General features: G+C 37.7%; 1 long non-coding RNA gene across 2 annotated transcripts; it reads right to left on the reverse strand.

The window, feature by feature from the left end:
- Window positions 1-25,486, reverse strand: LOC145795469 (uncharacterized). Of its 2 annotated transcripts, none has more exons than XR_014336461.1 (5): window positions 25,295-25,486; window positions 2,810-2,896; window positions 2,069-2,154; window positions 247-409; window positions 1-102 (listed from the first exon to the last, which is right to left on the reverse strand). It is a non-coding gene; the product is annotated as an uncharacterized LOC145795469 (long non-coding RNA). The 2 variants fall into 2 exon arrangements; XR_014336460.1 differs by lacking the exon at window positions 25,295-25,486 and adding an exon at window positions 4,646-4,749.
- Between the last annotated feature and the right edge of the window lie 1,434 nt (window positions 25,487-26,920).

Below are 26,920 nucleotides of genomic sequence, written 5' to 3' on the forward strand. Positions count from 1 at the left end.
TACAAATCAAGAAAACATATATATTATAGCTTGTTTTAGCATCAATAGTACACTTCAATGTTGATATGCAAAGATATCATCATGTACTCGAAAGGGTAGTATCTGCAAAAGAAACAAAGAATAATAATAATTATTTACAATATAATTAACTTTAAGCTTACAAAAAATTATAAAACATTTGATGTTTAAATCAAAAAATAAACAAATAAATAAGATTGTAACATATACATAAATCAAGCACCATACACTGTATCTTCCAACAGCTACTCCAACTGTTCTTAGACCTTGGGATGGTGTTTCCAAATGAGCATTCGGCTTTTACGCTTTTAAGACAAAGACTTCACGATATTCGGGCCCAATTGAAACTTCATCAATTCACACAACGAATTGTCACTGATAAGAAGTCCCTCTGCCAATTGGACTATTAGTATATGTAAACTATCCAAAGAAACTTTAATTACATCCTACAATGATGATAATACTATTAAAATCAGGTATTAATACATTCCCTTATAATCTAACAATAATCGAATAAACGCAAAACAAGAAATCTAGCCAAATAATTGTACTTAAATAGAGACACAACAACCCCTAGTAATTCATGCTAGTAGACATCAAACAAATGTGAGATTAACAATAAAAAGGCAATATAGATGACACAAAACACAGGACAAATACTCAATGTGAAGAGGTAGAATCCCATCTTCTCCTACAAGTCATTTGTGCCTAGTTAGTCATGTGTGTCAAGATTTGTTTACATCCGACATTATTTGCCCATTTTAGTGCATCAACCAGCTTGAAAAAGAATTTTTAAAGGACAAGTTTTCACAAATGGGAATTAGGCTCTTGATTCAAAATCGGGAACCGATTTCGAGTCCCGTCTTTTTCTACAAATCATTTGCATCTAGTTAGTCGTGTGTATTAAGTTTTGTTGACATCTAATGCAATTTGACCATTTTAGTACATAAACAGGCTTGAAATTTTTTTCTTCTGAATGACAAGTTTCCATAAACGGGATTAGGCTTTAAATTCAAAATCTGTAAAAGGTTTTGAGTCCCGTCTTTTCCTACAAGTCATTTGTGCCTAGTTAGTTATGTGCGTCAAGTTTCGATCACATTCTACAACATTTGACTATTTTAAAGGCATGGCGTATTTGCATGTTAATGAGCCTGAGCGAATCAGCAAGAATTGTAATTTCTTATTTTAAATAGAAGTGAAGGAAGAATGGATTTATTTTGTGGCTTTGTCTGGCTCTAAATAAAGGTTTACTTTCATTTAAGAACTACTTGAATGAGTTTGGCTTCTCACTATTTATAATTGATCCTTTTGATACCTTTTTGTTTTTGGTTGGTTGATAGAGAACTACTTAAGTGAGTTTGGCTTCTCACTATCAGGGTTGTTTTTTGTATTATGAACTTGCTAATGAAATATGTGTTTTGTGAGTTGATGCCAGTATGACTGTCCTCAAATAATGCTAATCTTATATGCCAACCAACAACATATTGGCTCAAAACGTTCTTGTTAGTAGGTTAAATGTACACTTCTATCTGAAAAAGTGTTTTCTCTTCTTTGATACCACATTTTATAATGAAATTTTATTATTTATTAAAAAATAATAATTATATTACAACTTCAAAATTGAGGGGCTGTTGCAATTATTGAGTTAAAGAAGTTCAATTAAAAAATTATGAAACAAAAGTAATGGAAGAAACAATATCTTTTACCATATGGGTTGAATGCCAAAGCATTTATTGGTCCAAAGTGACTTTCACTCCTCATATTTCTTCTTGAAGAATCTAATTATAATCAAGGAAGAACACACTTCCTTAGGAGGTTTAGGAGTTGTTTGGGATGATTTAAATAAGTGCACTTTTTGACTTTTTATAAAATATGGGTTGTGTTTGAAGTGATGTGGTAGAGAGGTGATGTAGTTTAAATAAGATGATGTGACTTAAATATGATAGTGACTTTTTGACTTTTTGACTTTTTTGTGTTATGCCAAACTTAGCCTTACTCATTTACCAAGCTTATATGATTTACAAATCACGTTATGAAAACACAATTTTACCTTGTCAAAGAATTTGGCTTCAGACTTCCTAGCACATGATCTGTTGTTGTGATAGCTGAAGCATCCTGACCACCTCTAAGCACCACCTGGAAGCATCAAAGGCATGAATTAGCAATGTATAATGAATATAGAACTTACCCAAATATGCTACATAGAAAAATGAAATCCAATGAGTGACTGAAATTTTATTATGAACTGGAAGCAAATTGCATTTACCTTTTCAAAACCCAAATACTTGAGCAGAAAATGAAAAATAAAGGGTAAACAATCCATTGAGAAAACGCAACAATTTACATACTAAAATTCTAGCATCTATATGATTATAACAATCATCCTTAAAATCCAAAACAAAATGCTAAAGCGGAAAAGGAAAACCAAAGGGTAACAATCCATTGAAAAATATGCATCAATTTATGAACAAACTGAAAATCTAGCACTTATATGATTATAAAAATCACACTTAAAATCAATGTTTCATCAGTATATGATTCAGTGTGCCTAAAATTAGTGCTTCATTGGTATGTACATGATCAAGAAGCAGAGCCATAGTGGTTGTCTAAACTTGTGTAATTAAACAAGATAAATAGATTCATGATTTATTAAATTACATAATAGAACATCAAATAAATCCATTTTTGATAAATTACATTCTAGAGCATGAAACATGAAACATGATTAACATAAATACATATTTAATCAAAATATTGAAAACAATGAATCAAACCGAATTCTGTGTGATACCACAATGTCCTTAAAACAGATTAGCCGCCTCATTGTAGGTGTTGGAGGAACATCAACTTCTATCTCCCAAGATAAGATGGTTTAGACCTGCTAATGCAAAAGCACCTTTTGTTAGCTTTGGCGAACCAACAATGGCAGAACTCTCTCACGCATGAAAAAAATTATAGACACAAGCAGACTGACTGTACAATTGTGGAAAGTAAAAATCTGTGTCAAGATGGGACTCATTTTATACACAATTGAAGAGAGATGAGGAGCCTCCAGCCATGAAGGATAGCAACTAATGGCCATAAAGGCTAGTAACTAATAGCCATTACTCCTGCAAAACTGCTGGAGTAATGGTCCAAAACTAATAGAAAAAAATATCTGCAATATATTTTCTATATGCACAGGTGTGTATATCTACAACAGACTTGGCCCCAAAAAAATTAGGTTGGTGGACCACCAATTCGGCCCAGCCCAAACCTTATCCCATTCCTTTAAGCCCAAGATTCACGATCCACGGATCGGTCTGGGCGGGCAAATGGCGCGCGCGGGTGCGTGTGCGGCAATTTTTCTATAACCAAGTTGAACCATAGTTTTGGCCGAAGCCCATCCTTGAAGCATCCATAACTCATTTCCTTCGAAAAATTTGGATGCCCCATAGGGCTCATGCCCTTCTCATTATCTTGAGATTTAAATACCCATTAAAGTTTTCTTCTACAATCAATGTAGGATTGGTAGCTATGTACAATTCCCAATTGTCACGAACCAAACCTTCCCCTAAAAGTTTAAGTCATGACCGGCCTATACTCAGGACTCAGAGACAAAATTTTAAAATATTAAAATCATATCGGGGCCTAAACTAGAAGAAAAATAAAAATAATAATGTCCATTGAGCTTGCGCATACATGATGACTGAAATAATTAAAACATTTAACTACACTTTCCATATTTTACATATACAATAACAAAGCTTATACAAATCTCACACACTATATGAAAGACTTCAAACAAAACTAGGCTTGGCGAAATAACACTACGCCTCTAATGTTGATCCTTTGATGGCTCATCTACATATATATATAAAGTAAAAGGGTGAGCTAACGCCCAATGAGTGATAAATCATATCAAAATCACAAAACATTTTACTTTATATATAAGAGGTTAATGAATGATGTAAAGAGGTTAATGAATGATGTCATTTTCAAATGGAATACATATCTGAAACCATTACAAAACATTTTACGTGATGCGTGGTACACCCACTTATACAAAAGGTCAAAATCACATTTCAAAATAGGACACCTATTCATTCATATAAAATAACACTTCGTAAACATGAGTCATACAGCGATGGAAAAACATTCGCATTCATATTATATTTTCTGAACAACTTTAGGTCCAAATATATCATGTCATATCACTGTATCTTATCATGGAGTAAATGGAACATCGATATATCTCCACCTCTCATATCGTATCATTGTATCTTATCATGGAGTAAATGGAACATCGACATGTTTCCACCTAATTCATGTATGTATGGACCCAAGAGGTGACTCGTACGGATTCTAGAGGTGACTCCCATTGTAACACTTAGTTCCGCACAACACTTTCTTCCATACCAACAATCAATAGGTCTTAAAGATCGAACAATTCATATCATGTCATAGCATAAATAGAAAAGCCTTGGGCCACCATATCATATTACCAACAATTCACATTTCATATCCATATTCCATATCACAGTTCTTGTAACTCATTCATTCGTATAAAACATAATTCCAGAACATCACAATATTTATGCATCAAAATAAATATAAATGAACATATATATACAATATTATTACTCACATTAATGGGCTTCTGGTAGCAGTTGGGCGATGTCCTTGACTTGACCTACAAACACAATTACATAGCACAACATATCGAACATAGAATTACTCTCTTGATCAGAGTTACTTCTCTTAATCTTTTCTTAATCAAATAAACAGATCCCTTACTTTGCTCTTTAACCAATTAGTTATGTTGGTTCTAAACTCATTAGTCTTCAATGGGTCATATCAAGGAAAATAGGAAGAAACGGAAGGAAATAGGGTTAAGAGAGAAAATGGCATGAAACGATTGGAAAGAAAGTGAACAACCTTCACTAATTTGAGCATATCTAGTTGTGTACTTACAATTTGGATGTGAGACCACCACCATTGGAAACTAGACTTCTGGGGCTTGAATTTAGGCTTAAGAATCACTTAAAACATGATCTAAATGAAGGAGATATGTCTATTTGAAGTTAGGCTGAAACAAGGGGGTTCCGCACGTGCAGGACCAAAACCGCACGTGCGGGAAAATCAGGGCACGTGCGGGGGCAAGTGCTTTTATTTCAGAATCAATTTGGGTGCTGGAAATGGACTGCTACACATGCAGGAAGCCCCGCCGCACGTGCGACGCTAGGTGAGGAAATCTATCCGAGAAAACTTGTTTAGTTTAAGCTGAATTTCTCTATTTTCCACCTAGTGTTCAATCCAAACCACTCCCAAAACATGTCGTATCAATGAAAAACATGAGATTATAATGATTTTCTAAATCAAAACATGAAGGATTTTAAGCTTGAAAGATCAAGGGCTTGTTTGGTTTGATTTTGGGAGATGAGTTTGGGAGATAAAAAGTACGAAAAGTTGTTTGGTTTGGTTTTTTTGGAAAGATGTTTTGGAAAATTATTTTGAGAGAGAGTTTTGGAAAAAGTGATTGATTTGATGTGTATGAGAGAGAGATTTGTTTGGAAAACTTGTTTGGTTTACAAGTTTTGGGAAATTTTTTTGAGAAAATTTGTTTGGTTTGAGTTTTTCTGAAAACTCATTTGTAGAGAAATTTTCCCAAAAAGTTTTGGGAAATTCAAACCAAACGAACCCCAAAACTCTAGTTTCAATTCTTTTCCAAACTTTTTCTTTCAAATTCACATACATCTACATTTCATATATAATTTCATAAGTTCACACCACACAAAACCTCAAGATTATGGCTCAACTTCTCACAATCAACTTCAAGATAAGCAAATATAAGGGAATTAACTCTTAAATCAAGCAAATCTAAAGAATCAAAGTTCAATTTCATGAAGAGAGCCCATTTAAACTTGTATTTCTCACCCCTAACTCAATTAGGTACTTAATCTTCATCTTGAGTCATGAATTCAAACAAATAGTAGGTTGATGTCAATAAGTTGAGTTGATTTCTATATACCTTGAGTCAATCTCTTGAATTCTACTTCAATTCCTTCAAATTCCCATGTTTCTTCTTCAATCTTGAGTTTTTCTTCTTTCCCTCTGGCTTTTCTCTCTCTCTCTCTCTCTGGATTTTTCTTCCCAAGAAATAAGAATGAGCAAACGATGAGCTCAACACACTTATATCTATAACTTGTCTCATAAATATCTAGATACAAAAGCTTACTCCAATAATAAAAGCCAAACATGACTTAATGAATCAGCCGAAATTAAATTTCAATTAAAAATCATGTTGATCATAAATATTTAATCAATTTTGTTTTCTGACATCTCTAAGGTCCTCAATTTTCCTTTTAAAGTTGTAATTCCAATAGATTTTTCTACAATCAACAGATATAACTTTAAATCCTTATAATTTACATACTTAAACATGCAAGTCCACATCAACAACATAACATCATGACTAATCACAAGTCCCACATAATTTAATTAACTTAATTTTATCAGTCTGAATCATATTTTTAATCAAACCCCCAAAAGGCTTCAAATGTCAAATTAAACTTATTTCCATCATCAATTGTGATTTCTCACATTAGTAAGGCCCTTAATTGCAGGTCAAACTCAAGGTCTCCATTAATAAATTACATACTCAACTTAAATACCTCATAAATAAATTTACCCACTCCTTATAACGTAATTACTCCAATTCGGACTCAATTAATGAAATTTTAATTCTACAATTCTGACTCGAATATTTAATTAAACTCCCATAAGGTCTGATACTCGAAATTAAAATAATTCAACTCACTAATTATTCTTTCTTGAGCCAATTAGGCTTTCAATTTCTAATTCCAAGATAAATCTTCAATAGAATTGTATATGAATCAATCTCCATAATTTTCATAATTTCCAAATTAAATCATAATAGTAGGCAATAAAATTCAAATCTCTGTCATTAATTAAATTTAAAGTATTACACGATAGGGTTGTTACACCAATACTCCATTTATGAAGCCAACTTTATGAGACAAATTCTCATTCAATTCTTAATAATTTTTTATCATTCTTCTTGTGGTATAAAGACTTTGTTACAAAAAATCTAAACCCATTTAATCCCACCTCAACCAATGATTGGGACCTACTTTAATTTCATATTGAAGTCACAAAAAAATCTTTTTTTCCAACAATAACAACTACAATGAGTGGTCATTCTATCACATAAGTCTTGATAAGTGTCAATGATCTAGAATCCTAAAGCAACCAAAGTCAACAAAGGGGATATGGTGAATTTTTTTTTTTTTTTTTGGAGGGTGAATTGAAAACAAAAAGTGAATATATGTATATATATATATATATATATCTTGAAACACCATATTCATATACTAATAGGAAGTTTTGAACTTCTAAGTTCCTAAAATTGAAGAGCCTAAGGGAGGCTTTAGTAGGTACAAGCCCATAGTATTTTGATTTTAATCATTGACTCCTTAGTTATTTCCTTCAAACTTGCAATGTGTTTTATATGTCTCTACGTGTAAGAGGTGTGCCCCTCAAGTGTTCTGAGGTAAGTGGTTGCATTTTACACTTTTTCTCTATTTTCCATCGCGGACACTAGTAATGCAAACAAAAAATTTTGAACATTGCAAATTTGTCACTAACTTAAGTAGTTATTTCATAGTTTTTTTCTTTTTAATGTTTTTATTTCCAGTTATTTTGAAGCTATACTTGGATTCTTTTAGGCATTGATTTACAAATTTATTTTTCTCTTTCTCATCTCTATCTCTACTAGCCAAACACAGTCTTATTATTAGACTTGATAACAACAGGGACTCGTCAATTTTCATGTATCACTAACTAATAAAAAATTATAAATAAAATTTGATGGAAATCATAGAATACTTTAATAATTTACTCCACAAATAAACTACTCTCATTCACATGGTAATAGAGTTCACAACATCACAGTATTTATGGAGTAAACTATTACATGTCAATATCTATTTTTATTATGGATATATATATATATATATATATGTATATACTGGGCTTGGGCTTGGGCTTGGGCTTAGGCTTGGGCTTTGATATTTATAATAAATTTTTTTCTATTTTTTTTTATAAATAATTTTGTTTTGGTTAGTTTAAAAGTTGTATTGTGACGCCCCCAAATTTTGATAATATAATACAACAATACACCAGGATTTAACTAGCGAATACGCATCATTTTTAAGCACAAAATACAAATAATTATACTAAAAGAAAATATTAATAATAGTTATAGATAAAATTCTTCAAGTCTTTAAATACAGATCAGGTCCTTGATACAAAAAGATTATCCAAAATACAGGAATTATAAAATCTAATCTCTAAGGCAGACATGGTTCCTCAAAGCTTTTCGGGATTTCGTACTCGGTGTAAAACTCGCATTCACCTAGCATAAAATGCCATGAGCTTAAAATGCCCAATAAACACACACATGCCGACCCCTTTCCCATTCCAAATACACAAGTAACATAAGGGCATGATCATAACATACAACGAAAGCAATAATTAAGCAAAACTTATAATTAAATTTCAGTTCTCATGAATAATAGTCAATTTTAGTTAGTTCTAGGCAACTCCCCGCGAAATGTCGTTCCTACCCAACCACTAACACTGGTCACGGGCAATTCTGACTCCCCCTTGGTTAATACAATACCAATGCGTCACTTACCGCATAACCATCAGTGTGTCGCTTACCGCACAATTACCAATGATGCCCACGTACCTGGGTTACATACCCGAGTGGTGACATCACAGTCTGTCCTAAGGTAACGGGCTTACAGGGATACTCTCCCTATGTGATACCCTCACTGTCACCCTTATGCCTCTCATTTCCGTTAAGCAGCCAGAATACCTCCATTGCCATGTTAGGATTCGAAAACATGCTTGCGCAAGATTTCACCAAAAATGAAACACATTCCACTATATCATACTCTTGAATCCATCATTTTATATCTCATAAAATTTAATACAATGATTGTAACCCATTACCATCCCATCTGATTTCCCCATTATTAAGTGCATTATGTTCTCAATTATAGCAAAGCATGGTCAATATATATTACGAATCCAAACTAAACAAGTAATTTATTCATGGTAAAGCAAATTTACAATTTATCATAGATTACATATCAAGACTAAGACATTCAAGAAACATAGAATATAAGAGTTTCAAACCAAATAAAAGCATATTAACACAGATTTCCAGATTTGAACTAGTTTGAAAATAATTATGAAAAAAATACTTTTATTGGCCCTAAGTACCTGGCCTCATGTGAGTTTGTAGACAAATAGGTCTAGTTTCAAACTCAATTTACGAAAGTAGGATAGGTATTTTATATTTTAAGATAATTCAGAATTACCAAGATCTGTCCAGATTCGTTGACAGTCACACAAATCGGTTTTTCTCTCAAACCATCTACTCCCTTGAGTTCAAACAAATTTTAGTTGAAATATAACACCAAGATTAAGATTTTGACATAAAATTGGACTCAATATTATTTTTCTAGAATTTTATAAAAATAGAGAAAGTTGACTATTTTTCTGGTTCTGTGAGTAGCAAACTTAGAAAAATTGTTTAGGTTATAAAAATACATCCTTAGGTCCTACCAAAATTATCACATACTCTAGGAATACCAAATATTACACCATAAAAACAGATTTATAGTTTATGGAGTTTTGATAGGAAAATAAATTCATGAGAAAGAAAAGATTTGCTGTTGGAAATTTAAGAAAGAAAGAGAAGTATGCCATTTCTTGATTAATATACATTTATACAAGAGTGTAGGCCTAGACTACAACATATATACATAAAGAGCATGTATTAGAAGGGGAAAAACAAGTGGTAAAAGAACTTGAGAGTAGATGTGATGTATGTTTACCTTTGTTGTATAAGACTCAACAATTCTTCTTTTTCTTCTTCTCTTCTCTCTCTCTCTCTCTCTCTCCCTCTCTCTTTTTTTTCCAAAATCACTCTCTCTCACTCTAGTGCATGGATGAAAATGTGTAAAATGAGGAGGAGAAGTGTACATATATATATATATATAGAGAAGGATTGGGAGCTTTCTTAGGGACCAAGTTATATAAGTGTAATTTGTCAAAGTTACCATCAAGGCCATTTCAACCCTCACATGACTAGCTACTTGGGCTCCAAAATATATATATATATATATATATATAAGATATTTGTATTTATAAACATAAAATAATAGGCACAAGTATATTAATTAATAAAATATTACAATTAAGGGTTGGAATGAAATAAAATAGAAGTATATAGGGACCAAGTCTAAATTTATGAAACCTTGATATTTAGTATACAATATACTAACATTAGGAAAATAGTTAGAATAATAATTTGGGTCCCGTTAAATTAAAGCGCAAACAATGGCGAGAAACCGAGCAAAAACGGCATTATTGGGAATTAAGATTTTAAAGTGATTAATCTATAATTATAGGGTCTAATAGTTAATAATAGGGCTTTAAAGGTGATTATTAATCTACGGGATCGATTAGGGTTTACTCGAATTAATCTATGATGCTTTCCGATTAGAGGGTTTAAACGTAATTAAGCAAAATTCAAGGGCTTCATTGAAATAGACTGAAGGTTAGGGATTTAATGGTAATTACAAAATTAGGGTCTCTACATGTATAAAGTTATCCAAAAAATATGAGTCTGTGGGTGTTGATTTCCGACCATACAACCAAACGAGAAACTCAGCTGGAGTGTACCGGTAGAATAGATTAAACCCGAATAAACTGTCATAGAAAGATAAGAATCCGGCAGTGGTTCGTCTACCTGGGGGCACTCTGACGCTCAAGTTAGTAATTAAATATCTCTCAAAGACAGCAAATTGTGCTTAACTTACAAGAAAACACTTACTGCTCACAATATAATCACCCATACCTGAGACTCACGGGGGTGCCCTGCTTTTATAGCCAGCACCGACCTGATCCCTCTAGAAGCCTCACTTCAGTGGACTCAGACTCAATGTTCATCCTCGACTCTCAACTAGATAGGGATAAACTCCCTAAGAGCTTTATCTCTATCCAGACTGAAATCTTTTCCTGTTCTAGGACTCTTGTCCCTTATCTGCTCATCTAAGATTCTGGTATCTTCGCAGATAATCTCGGCCTAGCCTAGATTACCTCGGCGTCATGACCAAGCCATGTGGCACCTCAGCTGACACTTTGGCGTCACCTTTGGCCACATGTTGTCATTCACAAAATATATCCCCACAACTACCCCCTAGGTTCTATTACCTCGACAACCTGAAGTGATGGAACCTACATCGCTTATATATTATGCCGACTAGAATTCGTTCTTTCCTTCGACCGAGATCACGGCTCGTTAGGCTCTTTACTCCAGGACTCAGCCGTTCACTTTTCCTAAGATCAAGAATCAAGAATCAAGTTCTTTTAATTTCCTAACCGAGATCGCACCTATAACCAAGGTTTTTGCTTCATTGATCAAGAACTCCAAGAGTTTTGACTGCACATGAGCTGTTACGCACAGTCCCTTTAACCGTTTCCTCCACGCATCCTTTCCTTATTGGTTCGTACCTGACACGAGCTACCAGGTCGAGTCGCTTCTGCGCACTCTGCTTGACAAGCACGTCATCCAAGGCATTTGATTATGGTTTGCTGCTTTTTTGATTTTTTAACAAAACTCCCTCATTCTCTCTCTTTGTCTCTTCACTTCGTATTCTCTCGTTCTTTTTCCGCACTCAGACTTTTTCTCTCTAAAAAACCTCTATTTTCAAACTTTCAAAGCTCTACAACTGCCTTTTCCGGTGAGTTCTCTGTTACTCTATTTCGATCAAAGGCATTGTCTGACTCCCGCGCACCCTTCTCCGGGGTTATTGTTTTCAGCCCTATTCAATAAGTTCACAACTTCCTTTTCTTTAATTTCAGTCTTTCATTTTTTATTTGTTTCAAATATGCCATATGTGCATATTGTTTGTTGTTGCCTTATATCTAGACTCATTGTTGTATGCCGTTTCCATCTTCATGTTCTGGTCATCATTTTTGTTTCTTGAATCTTGAATCTGTGTACTGTTTTCTGAGAATGCCAATCATGTTTTGTTTGAGATATTTGCACACTATTTTTTACACACTCACTCAGTGATTTAAATTTTTGGGTGTGCTTATCTGTTTTCTGCTTCAATCTTGGTTTTTGAATTATATTTCTTGTCTGGTCTTCTTGCTCTGTTTCTAGATTCTTGCCTTTGATTCCTATTTCTACATAGACTTAGGTTTGGGATTTGATTTAGAACCCTGTTTCTTTAGGAAAACTGAAACAAACTCCTCAAATCTTCATAAATCTTTACCCTAGTGCCTTCTAAGGTTTAGCTGAGGTTCTAAAGCCCCTACCAGTGTTCTTTATAGAGTATTTTTGACAAGCGTTCTCTATCCCAGCCAACGTTCAACTCAGGTTAGCTGGGGAGGAGGACTCTATCATGCCTGATGGAGATTCCATGCCCTTCCTACTAGTTGCCTTCATAGAGTGTGGACATAGGTTCCCCCTAGACACTCATTTTCGAGAAATCCTTCATTATTACAAACTCAACCCCATGCAACTTGCCATAAACTCATATAGGGTTATCAATGGCATAATTGAACTAGCTCACCGAGAAAAGCTAGGATCACATTGGTCGACATCTAATTATGTTACACAATGTGTGGTCTTAAGTCTGAAAAAGACTACATATATTACCTCAAGCCCAGGTCCACCACTTACAAACTAATAGCCGACCTCCCAGACTCCAACAAGGGTGCTGGAGATGATTACTTCATCGTCTCGGGCAACTGGGAATTTGCGTCTGACGATGATCTTCATCTCTATCCTCTGCACCGATCAATTTTTAAAGAGGGTGATGGTAAGAACTAAGTCATCCCATAATTCTATTTTCAATAAGACTTACCAACTCTTTCATCTGTACTAAATGCTTTGTGCTTTTTGCTCTTTGCAGTTCTGCCTTAGCCTGCAAAGGATTTCTGCCAAACCTTCTCCTCCAGTCCCGATCTAAAGAGACTTCTAGGTTTGGAAATCAATAAGCGCAAAGGCCCATTGCTGCTTAATTATATCCCTACCTATAAGTCTACCTTGCCCGACATTCCACATCGGAGCAAAACCCCCCATCTACATCAACTCCACCAGCTGCATCCTCACCAAGGCCAGATTAGGCCTCTTCTCCAAACCCAGTAAAACTGTCATCCACATTTACCCTTCAGCTTATCCCGACATCTCAGCACCAACGTTGACGTCGAGCCCTTCCCAACGTGCCTGCAGGCAGAACCCGTAGTCGTAAGCGCCGAGATTCCGAGCCATCGGCGTACTATCCAGCCAATCCTCCAACTACTTTGCCTGCCATTCACTTCGGTACCCGAGTTACTGTTGCCTCTACTGCCGATGACATGGGCCACAGCAAAGCCATTGTGGAAGACCTTCTAGCTGACTTGCCAAGGGTGGTAACTGTTCAGTCTTCCTGCTCATCTCAAACCCAATCCAAGATTAAACAAAAAAGACTGAAGAGGGCTAAAGTAAAAGCCTCTGTCACCCAAGTTGATACTGATGACACCCTGCGAATCTCAAAATTGGTCAAGGCCGAGAAAAGCGCTAACGTCGCTGAGAAGAGGCTGGCCGAGGTTGAGACATCTAAGAAACCTCAGAAAAGGCCGAGGTCCGAAGGTGTGACTCCTCCTGGTGCTTTCTCTGATGGTAAGCCTTGGGTTCCTCCAATCAGGGTCAAAGAACGTCCTCTACTAGCCGGTGACAGTGCCCTAAACTTTGTGGAAGTTGGTTCCATTATTTCCACCGTCGTCTTGCTTCCAGTCGACCTCAACCGCATGGCCGAGCTGACAGAGTATGAGAACTACGCGCTAATAATGCAGCATTGCGTCCTGGTAAGTCTTTTTATTTTATTTTTTTGTCATTTTCCAATACTTAGTCAAATTTTACTAATCTGTTTCATTTCCTGTGTAGGCCATCCAGCAAGGTCATTCTTTGGCAATCAAGACTGAGGAATTCAAGAAAGATTTAACCAAGAAGACTAAGAAGGTCGCCAAGCTCCTTTCTTCGCTTAACCAGTCCGAGGTTCGTATCTGAGGCCTACTGGACCACGCCAAGGCTGCACAAAACAAGGCCAAAGACCGTACTAAAGCGGTTGAAAATGTTGCTTCTGTAGCTAAGGCTGAATTAAAAGAGGCTAAGAAAAAGATCGCCAAGGCCCAGACCGAACTTCAGCCTGTGCTTGCCACTAAGGAGGCCGAAATAAAGGTGGCCGACAAGAAGGCTTACACTGAGGGTGCAGCTGACATCCGTGATGCCTACAAAAAACAAGTCAACCAGGCATGCAACAAGGGTACACTCTTGGATGGATGGCTGTGTTGAAGGAGTTAGCCGTCCTTGAGGATTTGCCTCTCTATGACGCCAGCCGACTTGTTCTTCCATTCCCCCCAACTCTAAGCCACTCTGAAGACGAGGTCGAGACAAAAAAAGATGTCGAGGCTGACAAGTATAAAGATGCTACTACTGTTGGGGCCAAGTTCCCAACTATGAATGAGTCAGTCCTGGACTTAACTCAACACGACGAGGACGAGGTTCCCAAGAAAACTTTTGAAGCCGAGGTTGAGACTGCCGAGAAAAGCCTTGATAAGACTCTTTTCGAGATCAACGCCGAGATCCAAGCTGAGAAGGTAGCCGAAAAGACTACTGAGCTGTTTGCCGAGGCTGAAACACCTCCAAATACCGAAGCATGATAGTTTTACTTAGGAATTTTTTCTTCTTCTTTGAACTTTTCTCTTTCAATTGTAACTTCTCTTTTGTAACTTGGACAAGTAATCTCTTATGCCAGACCGAAGTGCCTTTTTATATCTGAACAAGTTTCTTCGCTGAATGCATGCTTTCTTTTCTTTTAAGTGTTGAATGTATGCCTTCTTTTCTTCTATGCATGTTTCTATACTTAAAATATTTTTTGCATTTCTTCAAAGTATACCTTAATTGGGTAATCACATCGAGGCAAAGTACCTCGGATATACCTTGACTGTTTGTCTTGGCCAACACTTGGAATATCTGGGTTAACACTTGTAAAATTATTTTGAAATAATTTTACAAGTGCTTGTTTCTTTAAACTTACTCAATCAAGTATTGCTTCTTCACTTCCACTTACTGTCTTTTATCAAGACTTCACACTTCCAACCTTTCCCAGCTTGACAACCTAGTTAGTTATCTCGATTAAGATGTACCTCGGATACATCTTTCATTATTGTCTCGGCTAATTTCAACTTGTAAATTGTTCTGAAATTTCAACAAGTGTCAAGCCCATTCTAACTTGTAGATTTTCTAAAAATTTCAAAAAGTCTCAAGCTCTCAAGTTTACTTATCATTCCTGCTCCCTGTCCCCTAATGTGAACCGAAGTCCATTTAAGTTCACATTATGCATTTATGGTCTTTCGCTGAAGCCAGATTCAAACAAAGATTAGTCGAGGTGTTCAACCTTGGTTTCTCTATTAATCTAACTAAAGTAAATTTAATTCCATTCTAAGTTGAACTCTGCTGACATGGCAAGTCTAGGTTAATTCAACTTAGTTCACCTCTATTATATGCAAGTATAATTCAACACTGCCATATAATAAGTAAATTTATTCATCATGTTTCATTTAGAAACATCGCCAACTTAGTTCAACTCTATTATATGCAAGTATAATTCAACTCTGTCGTATAATAAGTCTAAGTTATTCGTCATGTTTTATTCAGAAACATTGCCAACTTAGTTCAACTCTATTATATGCAAGTATAATTCAACTTTGCCGTATAATAAGTCTAAATTATTTGTCATGTTTCATTTAGAAACATCGTCATAGGACTGGTCAGTCTTATAACACAAATTTCAAATTTAAAAAATCAAACTAACATTTTATTATTACTTCGGCTAATAAAATTATGACATTTAAAACAAAAAACTAATGATAAAAAAAACTTCAAATTGCAAGTGTGCAAGGGTCTTGGCAACTCTTTGCCATCAGTGTCTTCTAGCCAATATGCTCTACTGTCGGCAACAGAGATGATTCTATAAGGCCCTTCCCAGTTTGGGCCAAGCTTGTCCTCCCTATGATCCTTTTTGTTGCCGACAACTTTCCTCAGGACGAGGTCCCCAACTTTGAACTCTCTTGGGTTGACCTTCTTATTGTAAGCCCTAGAAAGCTGCTGCTGGTATGCCCCCAGCTGAATTGCTGCTCTCTCTCTTCTTTCTTCCAATAGATCTAGATCTTGGGTTAAGAATGCTTCATTGGTCCCATCTTCCACTCTCTAGGTTCTGATTCCATGGATGTCGACTTCTAGTGGGATAATTGCTTCAGTGTCGTAAGTCATGGAAAAAGACGACTCTCCAGTTGATCTTCTCGGCATAATCCAATATGCCTAGAGCACATTAGGCAACTCTTCTACCCATTTCCCTTTTACTGCTTCTACCCTCTTCTTGATCCCGTCCAAGATAGTCTTATTGGATGCTTCTACCTAACCATTACTCTGAGGAAAACTTGGAGTGGAGTAGTAGTTCTTGATTTTATACTTTGCACAGCAGCTTTTAATTAGCTTATTGCCAAACTATGTACCATTATCTATTATTATTGCCCTTGGGATCCCAAACTCGGTGATGATGTTCTTCCATATAAAGTTCTTCACAACAATAACTCGAATCTTCGCAAGGGGTTCAACCTCTACCCACTTCGTGAAGTAGTCAGTTGCAACCAGCAAAAACTTCATTTGCCCAGTTGCTTGGGGCAATTGTCTAACAAGATCCATGCCCCACTGGGCAAATGGCCAAAGACTGGATACTGGGTTCAAATCAGCTGCTAGTTGATGTATCAAAGGTGCAAACCTTTGACACTTCTCACACTTTTTGACGTAAGCTTCAGCATCCTTCTGCATGTAGGGCCACCAGTTCCCTTGAGTGATGGCCCTATGAGCAAGTGATCTGCCCCCAGTATGGCTTCCACAGACTCCTTCATAAAGTCTTCAACTTGGAAAGGATGTACACATCTCAAAAGGGATCCAGTGAAGGATCTTCAATAGAAATGGCCATTTGCTGTTAGGCTGAACCTAGCCGACTTCAATCTGTGTGCCTCTTTTTGGTCGTCTAGCGGCTTGTCATCCTCAAGGAACATCCCTATTACATCCATCCAACTTAGACCCATCTCCACACCCATTGCCTCATATTCTGTTATTAGAGGTTACACACTTGGTCTTGTCAAGTAATCAAACATGATTGTCCTCGGCCCCCCGACTTTATTGCACTAGTCAGGTTGGCCAAGGCGTCGGCGTAACTGTTGTCATCTTGGCTAATTTACTGTAGCTTGCAATCTTGCAACAAAGAAAGCAATCTGGCAACCTCTTTAACATAGGCTATCATTCATTCATCTCAGGCTCCATACTCGCCTATTGCTTGATTCACAATAAGTTGGGAGTCGCAGAAGACTACCACCTCATCGGCCTCCATTTGTCACGACCCAAACCCGCCCCTATAGGTTTAGCACCGTAACCGGCCAGTAATCCGAGATTATCGAAGGCCTGCTTAATAGTAATACAGTAAAACAGAGTACAGGGGCCTGGTGGAAGCCAAAATAGCAAATAAACAATGTCCAATGAGCTGTGACAGTCTGTATGCAAAAAAGACTTTTTATACATATATATAATCAACACAGAACAGTATGCACAATATTTACAATCATTCAGAGCAGGGACCTAATCCCTAATAACCAGTACAGTAACAGTCTAAATAGTCTACAAAACAGTTACAGAGACAGACGGGGGAAAATTAAAACACCCCTAAGCCAAAGCTTGACAGGCTCGGAACCTCACAGTGAGGCACAGTGGTTGGCTTAACAAAACTGGAGCTTACCCCGACGCTTCTAGCCACGGTCTGGTGCTTGTACCCTTACATATATATATGAGCAGTGAGCTAAAGCCCAGTGAATAACATAATGCGTAAAGAGGTTTAGAATGAATGTCCTTACAGTAGTGAAAACAGTTCATTAAATCAGTATTTCAGTTGTTCAGTTAGTACAGTCATGTGTGGTACATCCATTAGCATAACAGTACAGTAAATAGTAGGTCTTGAAAGACCGAACAGTCAATGATGGCCATCAATCAGTAAACAGTAGTGGTTCCAACAAGGGAACCGATAGAGATCTCTGTAACAGTAATAGTCAGTAATAGTAGTTGCTAAGGATGCCATAATACAATTCAGAATATAGGATATACATGCATTCTATTAACAGTATCAATTCAGAAACAGTACAGTTCAATTGTTCAGAAGATAATCATTTTTGAACATATCTTTACACAGTTGTTACTCACAGAGTTCTAGGTTACAGTTAGGCTAGAGCGCGTCCCCAGTCGCAAACCCTACACAGTTTACAGATAGAACACACACTAAGCTACACAGTTGGGAAAGATAATAACTTAATCCCTAATTTGCCTCGGCGTGGTTCTACATCTATATCCTCATTAAGATGTCTTAAACTAGGTCTAAGAATGCCTAAGATGGGATGAGGATGCAAAGATGCATTCAAAAAACAGTTTCAGAATTTCAGAAAAACAAAGCCCCGCTCGAGCACAGGTTTCCCCGCTCGAGCAGACATACAACAAAGGTACCTGCTCAAGCGGAAACTACCCCGCTCGAGCGGACTGTAAAAGTACTGGATAGGTGAAATCTCCGCTCGACGCCCGCTCGACGTATGCTCGAGCGTGAGACACAGGCCTCCGCTCGGGCGTGAATTCCTCCGCTCGAGTGGACTGTAAAATAGTGCAAAGTACTGGATGCTCGAATTTCCTGCTCGAGCGCCGCTTTCCCCGCTCGAGCGAGGGTACAAAATCTGAAAAATCCAGATTGCACCTTCAAGCTTAAAACCATGGTTTGATGCAAAAATTTCGATCCTCTTGGGTTCATTTCCTGGAAAACATTTGTAAACTCATAGAATAACATGTTTTAAAGATCAATTTAAGAAATCAAAGCCCAATGGTAGCTTAAACAAGCTCAATTTCAAACCAATTTTTATGAACAATCTTCAAACATGACATGCATGAATTTAGCTAGCTTCCAAGCTTCCAAAACATGCTCCAAGGAGCCAATTCTTTTCAAAACAAGATGAAATCATGAACTTAACATAATTATGAGCATGCATGTAACATTTTGCCATGAAAACAACTTAAAACTCAACAATCCAAACATGCATGCATGAATTAAGCTATAATTCAACATGTTAGAACTAAATTATGACTTAGCTCCTCAATTAGACATGAACCATGCATGAATCAACTTAAAGACACAATCAAGAGGATGAAATTCATACCTAGGTTCCTTAATTACTAGTCTTGAGGTTCAATCTAGCAAGAACTCCTTTCAATTCCTCCAATTTCCAAGCAATTCTAGATGAAATCACCCAATCTCCCTATTCTCACTCTCTAGTCGGCAATAACAATGAATAAGGCTGAGGAAATGGTTTGCTCAATGTATTACAAGTCTCAATATGTGTAAAGTAGTGGGCCACTACTATGGCAATACGGTAAATAATGCAACTCTTGTAATTTAGCACTATTTAATCCAATTTAATCATACCAATTCAGTTTTTAGATAAATACACCATAAAATCACATTAATTCTAAGCATCATAGAACATTAATCAATTTTAGATTCGGCCGCCGATAAGGCCTTCAATTTGCAATTTAACCATAAAAACATGAATAGATAGAAATGCAATATAACAGATATACTTAATCAATTCAGTTTCAGATTCCAGTTAGTCAGTTCAGTAGTTCAATCAGTTCAATTACTAATCATAATCAGTCTCAGTTTAGCAGTAATCAGTAATCGATCAGTGATCAGTGATGAGGGTTGTTACACCATTACTGCCGCGAACTTTAACCCTATGATCAGTGCCTCATACTTTGCTTTATTGTTTGAGGCCTTGAATCCCAAGCGAATAGAATACTCTATTATTCGTCCATCTAGCGATACCAACACTACTCCTGTCCCCGCTCCTTGACGGTTTAAGCTTTCGTCAACAAACAGGCGGAAGGAATAGCCAATGTAAATGTCGCAGTGCTTTGGTTTATCTTCTTTTTTCTGTTTTGCTAGAGTGGGGTTCTTCGGCCCCAGTTCGGTTTCTTCTTACTCCCCTGGGCATCCTAAGCCGCTGCTTACCAGAGTCCAACGCGGGATGGCACTAGAGGTGAACTTGGCCACAAAGTTAGCTAGAACCTGGCCCTTAATTGCTGTTCTATGCCTAAATTGCAAGTCATATTGGCCTAACACTATTGCCCATCTGGCCACTCTGCTTGTCAGATCTCCTTGCTACAACAAGGACTTCAAAGGATGCTTAATCAACACCACAATATTGTGGGCTTCGAAATAATGATTCAACTTTTTGGAAACCATTACTAAGGCTAGTGTCAATTTCTCCAAGGGTAAGTACCTGGTCTCTGCACTTGCTAAGGATTTACTCACGTAGTATACTGCTCTTTGTTTTCCATTCTCTTCTTTGATTATCACTGTACTCACTGTGTGCTTTGAACTGCCAAGTATAAGAACAATTCTTCTCCAAGTATTGGATTTGACAGAACTGGAGCTATCGTCAGGTACTTTTTTAAGTAGGCCAAGAAGACTTCACACTCCCCTGTCCACAAAAAATCTGTGGCCTTCTTTAACAAACTAAAAAATGGTTTACACTTATCAAAATTTCGGCTGATAAACCTATTTAGGGCTGCGGCCCTTCCAGTCAACATCTCCACTTATTTTGCGGATGTTGGGCTTTTCAAGTCAAGGATGGCCTTGATTTGATCTAGGCTTGCTTCAATGCCCCTTCTGGTGACAAACTATTCCAAAAACTTACCAGACCCGACTCCAAATGCGCATTTCAAAGCATTGAGTCAAAGCCGATATATTCTCAGGATATCAAAAACTACCTTCAAATCGGTCAGGTGATTCCCAGGTTCTTTGGTCTTCACGGCCATGTCATCAATGTACACTTCTACTGTTTTGCCAATCAGATGTCTGAACATTTTGGTCACCATCACTCCGTAGCAGTACAGCCCTTTTAAGGTGATAAATATAGTCTTCTCCTCATCAGGGGGATACATTGCTATCTGGTGGTATCCCCGTAAGCATCCAAAAAGCTCATCCTCTCATGCCCTGAAGTGGCATCCACTAGTTGATCAATTTTAGGTAGAGGGAAGCTGTCTTTAAGACAAGCCTTATTCAAGCTGGTGAAGTCCACGCAGACCCTCCACTTGCCGTTCTTCTTTTTCACTACCACGGTGTTTGATAGCCAAGTAGGGCAGTTCACCTCGCGAATGGCTTTGGCTTCTAGCAATATGTCAACTTCCTCCTCGACTGCCTCAACATGCATTAATGTCAGCCTCCTCCCCGGCTGGATGACAGGTTTAGCCGATTTGTCTACATTGAGCATATGGCATGTGACCTCAGGGTCGATGTCTGGCATTTCGTATGGCCTCCAGGCAAAATCTTCTATGTTGGCCCGTAAGAAAGTCTCTAACTCCCTCTCCTTCTCACCGGTCAAGCCTGAGCCGAGAAGGAAGAAGCGCTCTTCATCCCCTTCCTGGACTAAAATTTTCTTCAAGGCTTCCTCGTCCTTCTTGACCGATTCTTTGTCGATGTCATCCAGGACTTCCATGTCTTCGTCTTTAATTTCTGTTGTTTCTGTCTTTCGCATGTTGCAGATGGATTTCATTGTTGCCGTGGAACAATTTTTTGCCTGCACCTAATCCCTTCTAACCTCTTCAATTTCATGCTTCGTTGGGAACCGCAACAACTGGTGCAGTGTTGAGGGAACAGCCCTCATTGCGTGCAACCACGGCCTTCCCAAGATAACATTGTAAAGGGAGGGGATGTCAATTACTGTAAACTCTGTGCTTACTTTCTTAGTGCCTGCCTGCACCTCCAGATTTATTGCTTCCAGAGGCCATGTCGGCATTCCATTGAACCCAACCATTGGGCTATTGGACTGCTCCAAATCATCACGGTGAAGGCCAAGCTCCTTGTAACATCTGACATACATGATGTCATAAGAGATGCCTTGGTCGATCAGAATGTGCCTTACCTGGTATTCTCCTACTTTGAGGGTCACCATTAGAGCATCGTTGTGTAGATGTTGCACCATGTCTAGGTCTGCCTCAGTAAAGGACACCATCGATCGCTGGTACTCGTTTGTCCTAGGTCTCTTTTGCTGGACCTAACTTACATGCTGTAAGTGTTTCACCTTCTAGGTCTCTCCTCGTATATCATTCTCATTAACTTTCGAGTGGATCACATTGATCACCCTAGGTTCTGCTTACTGTAGTTGTAGTAGAGGTGGTGCTCCTAGTGCCTAGGGGCAGTCTCGCTTGCTCTTCCTTCGTTTTGGCCTCATCTAGTAGGTCCCTCAAATGACCCTGTCTAACTAGATCTTCCAAATACGTCTTCAGGGCTCTACACCCCTGAGTCAGGTGCCCATCCTCATTGTGGTAAACACAGTGCTTCCCAAGGCTTCTCCCCATAAACTCGCCAAGAATCTTCTCTAGCGCTCTATAATACGGCTAGTTCCTAATCCGTTCTAGAACTTTATAAACCGGGATCCAGAACACTGTGGTGACTGCCTGTGCAGCCCTCAGCCCTGATTCTTGCTTGTTAAATCTAGTATTACCTCGGCCTCACTTCGGCGAGCTGTTTCTCTTGTCCTGCTTTGGCGTCTTTGTTCCCAGCGTATCCTCTTCTACTCTGGCATATTTCTCGATCCTTGCCATGAACTCCTCCATACTCTTTGGTAAAGTCTTTGTCAGTGACTTTTGAAGTGTGCAATCATCCTCCAGGCCGTTCTTAAAAGACATGACCGTCAACTCTTGGTTGCATTTCGGTATTCGGTTGAACACCTTATAGTACCTTTTGGCATAAGCCCTGAGGCTTTCACCTTCGTTAATTTTCAGAGCCATCAGGGAGTCTACCCTTAGTGGCTACAACTTGTTTGTAACAAACCTAGCCACGAACATCTCAGCCAAGCCTTCCCAATTCTTCACAGTTCCTTTTGACAATTTGTAAAACCAATCCGATGTAATCTCCCCAAAAGATGAGGAGAACACCTTACACAACAACGGTTCGTTCCCGGTATACAAAGCCATCAAATTTAGATATAAGCCGACGTGAAAGTTCAGATCGGACTTACTATCATAAATTTGGAACCTCAGCATATGGAACCTTTTTTGGGCCTCAAACCTATCCAACTCAACTGAGAACGGCATTCTCGGCTTGACGGGGAATGTGACCTCGACATTCTACCGCTTCCTCTGGAGATAGTCCCTCAAATCCTCTTTAGTCTGACCAAGAGCTCGGCTATCAACGAACTTCAGTCTTTTTGGTGTGTTACTCCTAGTATCGTTATGTGTCCTCTTGGACTTTTCTTCATGCACTGTGTCAAAACACACGCCCTTCCCTTGGATATTCCGAGGCTTTTTGACATACGTCCCCCTGGTCCGAGGTGTCCTCTGTGAGTCGCCCTTGATCGACTCTCCTTGCTCGACATCCCGTGAAAGCCGACGTCAGGGCTTCTTTTCCCTGCCATGCTGTGGAACTGCTGGAATTATTTTTTGCCCTCCTTTCTGGGCATCAGTCTTGGCCCATGGCATCGGCGTGTCCTACAACGGAAATGGTGGTTGCATGACGTTGTTCTGCATCATGAAGTTGACAACTGACTGTAGATCTGCCAACTTGTTGGCCATTCCCTTCATCTTGTCGTCCCTCCTTAAGCATCTATCTTTCCATACCTGGAGGTTGCTTTCGTTATAATACTCATCTTGGCCTAATTTCTTCGGGGGATCTGCCTCATTGCCGACATCCTTATCCCTAGGATTCTGATCCCGTGCTCCTTCATTATGGTTTTCTTCCTAGGTGTTAGGATCGGCATGTTTACCACTCCCATACGGGAAGTCATCTCTGATCTTTTCCTTTTTTCCGTTGTTGGCCATCTATTCTCTTTATGTTCCCACAGACAACGCCAGATTGTGGGTATTAATTTCCTACCACACAACCAAACGAGAAACTCAACTGGAGTGCACCGGCAGAATAGATTAAGCCCGAACAACCTTCACAGAAAGATAAGAATTCGGCGGTGGTTCGTTCACCCGGGGGCACTCTGATGCTCAAGTTAGTAATCAAATATCTCTTAAAGACAACAAATTGTGCTTAACTCACACGAAAACACTTATTGCTCACAATATATCACCCATACCTGAGACCCACAAGAGTGCCTTGCTTTTATAGCCAGCACTGACCTGATCCCTCTAGAAGCCTCACTTCAGTGGACTCAGGCTCAATGTTCATCCTGGACTCTTAACTAGATAGGGATAAACTCCCTAAGAGCTTTATCTCTATCCAGACTGAGATCCTTCTCTGTTTTAGGCCTCTTGTCCCTTATCCGCTCATCTCGGATTCTAGTATCTTCGCAGATAACCTCGGCCTAGCCAAGATTACTTCGGCATCATGACTAGGCCACATGGCACCTCGGCTGACACTTCAGCATCACCTTTGGCCACGTGTTGTCATTCACAGAATATATGCCTGCAGAGTCTAATGTCACATAATTTTTTGATTTTATAAAAATCATAAAATAAGTTAATTGGTCACTCCATTCAGAACAAATTTAGTTATTAGATGTTAAAAAAATATGATTTTTTTTTCTCCCACAAGAAACTTTAAAAAAATATATTTAAAAAAATTATGATCACTTTGGATCACTATATTCTCCATTTTGATATAAGTGTATCATTTTTCTATTTATCAATTACAGTAACAAGTAGTTTATTACTAAGATCCTACAAAGTGGAATTCAACAATTAGAATATAAAATTTCTATGAATAATATAAAATTTCTAAATCTTTTGTTTGCAATTTCTTTGATTTTCCCCCAAAATCAAACTAAACTAAACTAATCTAAAAAACCAAAGGCATGCTCATTTTACCTGAACCCATATAATGAAACACTAATACTCAAAATTTCTATAGTTTGATTGATTTTTCTTGTCACCCAAACAAAATTAACTATCAATATAAAATGCAGAAATCTTTTTACCTTCATCTATTGTCAACTTTGACTCGGAAAATCTCAATGACCATAAGCAACTCAGTCCAATAATCAAAAGCACAACAATGTTTCTATGAAGAATAAGAAGAGAAGAATAAAAGAGAAGAGAAAAATATACCTTAGCTGTTGCCGCCATTCGCCGATTGCTGCCACTGCCGCCGCTCATCGCTCTCCGCCAGTCGAAGAATGGAGACAATGCCAACCGATCCAAGAATAAGCAGAAGACTTGGGTTAGGTTTTGGAGAGAGTGAAGGACAAAGGAGTGAGAGATGGGTTTGGTATTCACCCAAAAAGAGATAGGTTATTTGGTTTTGAATCCTAAAAGATAAAAATGATTTGTTTAACCCAAATGATTTCTCTCATAAAATTCAAAAAATTTAATCTAAACAAAAAAAATTTAGTCTCGGGCTAAAATAGTCAAAAAAATTAATCCACATCTCAAACAAAACCTAACAAATTGAGATTAAATGAATAAATTATTATCGATCTTTATAACCGTGATAAATAATATATAACATCTCACTTGATTCGAATAACCGAGATTAAATTCCTTTACATATTTTATCACGCATTTTATAAAAGTGTGATGGTCTTAAATTTGTAGGTGTAATCTTTATGCATTATTGTAGTAGTGAAAGAAGATGAGAGAAGAGTAGGGTTACTTGGACGCTGAAGATCTACCTCGCCGGCGTTGTTACCGCTGCGAGAGAGAGAGAGAGAGAGAGAGAGAGAGAGAGTGTGTGAAGGTTGGGCGTAAGAGAGACAAAGTGAAATTAAAGTGGGCACAAGAGAGAAGATTGAAATATTAGGGATGGGCGCAAGAGAGAGAGAGAGAGAAAAGGGGGCGCAAAAGTGGACAATTAAGGGGATTAAGTTTTTGTGACGGTATGAAAGGCCGTCTCAAATTAACAAAAACACAAAAAAATAAAACCTTTTTCGACGATTTTGGGCTAGGAAAATGTCTCGTAGCTCAAATTTTGTGGCTCAAAAGTGGCTCAAATGGCCAAAATGACGTCGTTTTGGCAATTTTTATGTTGTTCTGTACTCAAAACGACGTCGTTTTGGCCATTTGAGCCACTTTTGAGCCACAAAATTTGAGCTACGTAGCATTGTCGTTTGGGCTATCCGTCTCTAATAATAGTATTTATTTTTGTGCCTTTTTAGCAACAATCATTTGCCGTCCTAAAAAATGATTTTGTGATGGATTTTTTTACTGTCCCAAATGCCTTTTTTTTACAATGATTTTTGAACCGTCGCAAAAAGTTCAGTCTAAAATCTCATTTTCTAATAGTGATAAGACAAAATATCACATCTAAACCATAATCATTTTACTTTTTCTTTCACAAAATTTTTTTAAAAAAAAAAGCTAAAAAAAAAAGAAATTGTCAAATGAATTTTTTAATCCTAAATTTAAAAAAGTCTCAAATTCAAAAAAGCCAATTAATTTTTTTTTTGCCAAAAACTTAGTAGAAGCCCAAAGTTCAGGCCATAGCAAACCCTACCCAGTTTCAGTTTGGGGTCCAGTTGAAAATGGTATAATGATCCAACTAGAGGTGGCATTAGGCCTATTTAATAGTTCAATTCAAACTTATCTATTTAATAATAATAATAGGACTTAGCAGATTGAGTAAAATTGTGTACGGGTCTGATAAATCAAACTACTATCCCAATTGTTTTATTGAATTGCTTTTCTAATAATGGTGGGGGTGTTGAAAGCAATAGTGGTGGCGGTAGAGGCACCCAT

Source organism: Camellia sinensis, chromosome 7, assembly GCF_055761805.1.
Source record: "Camellia sinensis isolate YWXY chromosome 7, ASM5576180v1, whole genome shotgun sequence".
Lineage (NCBI taxonomy): Eukaryota > Viridiplantae > Streptophyta > Magnoliopsida > Ericales > Theaceae > Camellia > Camellia sinensis.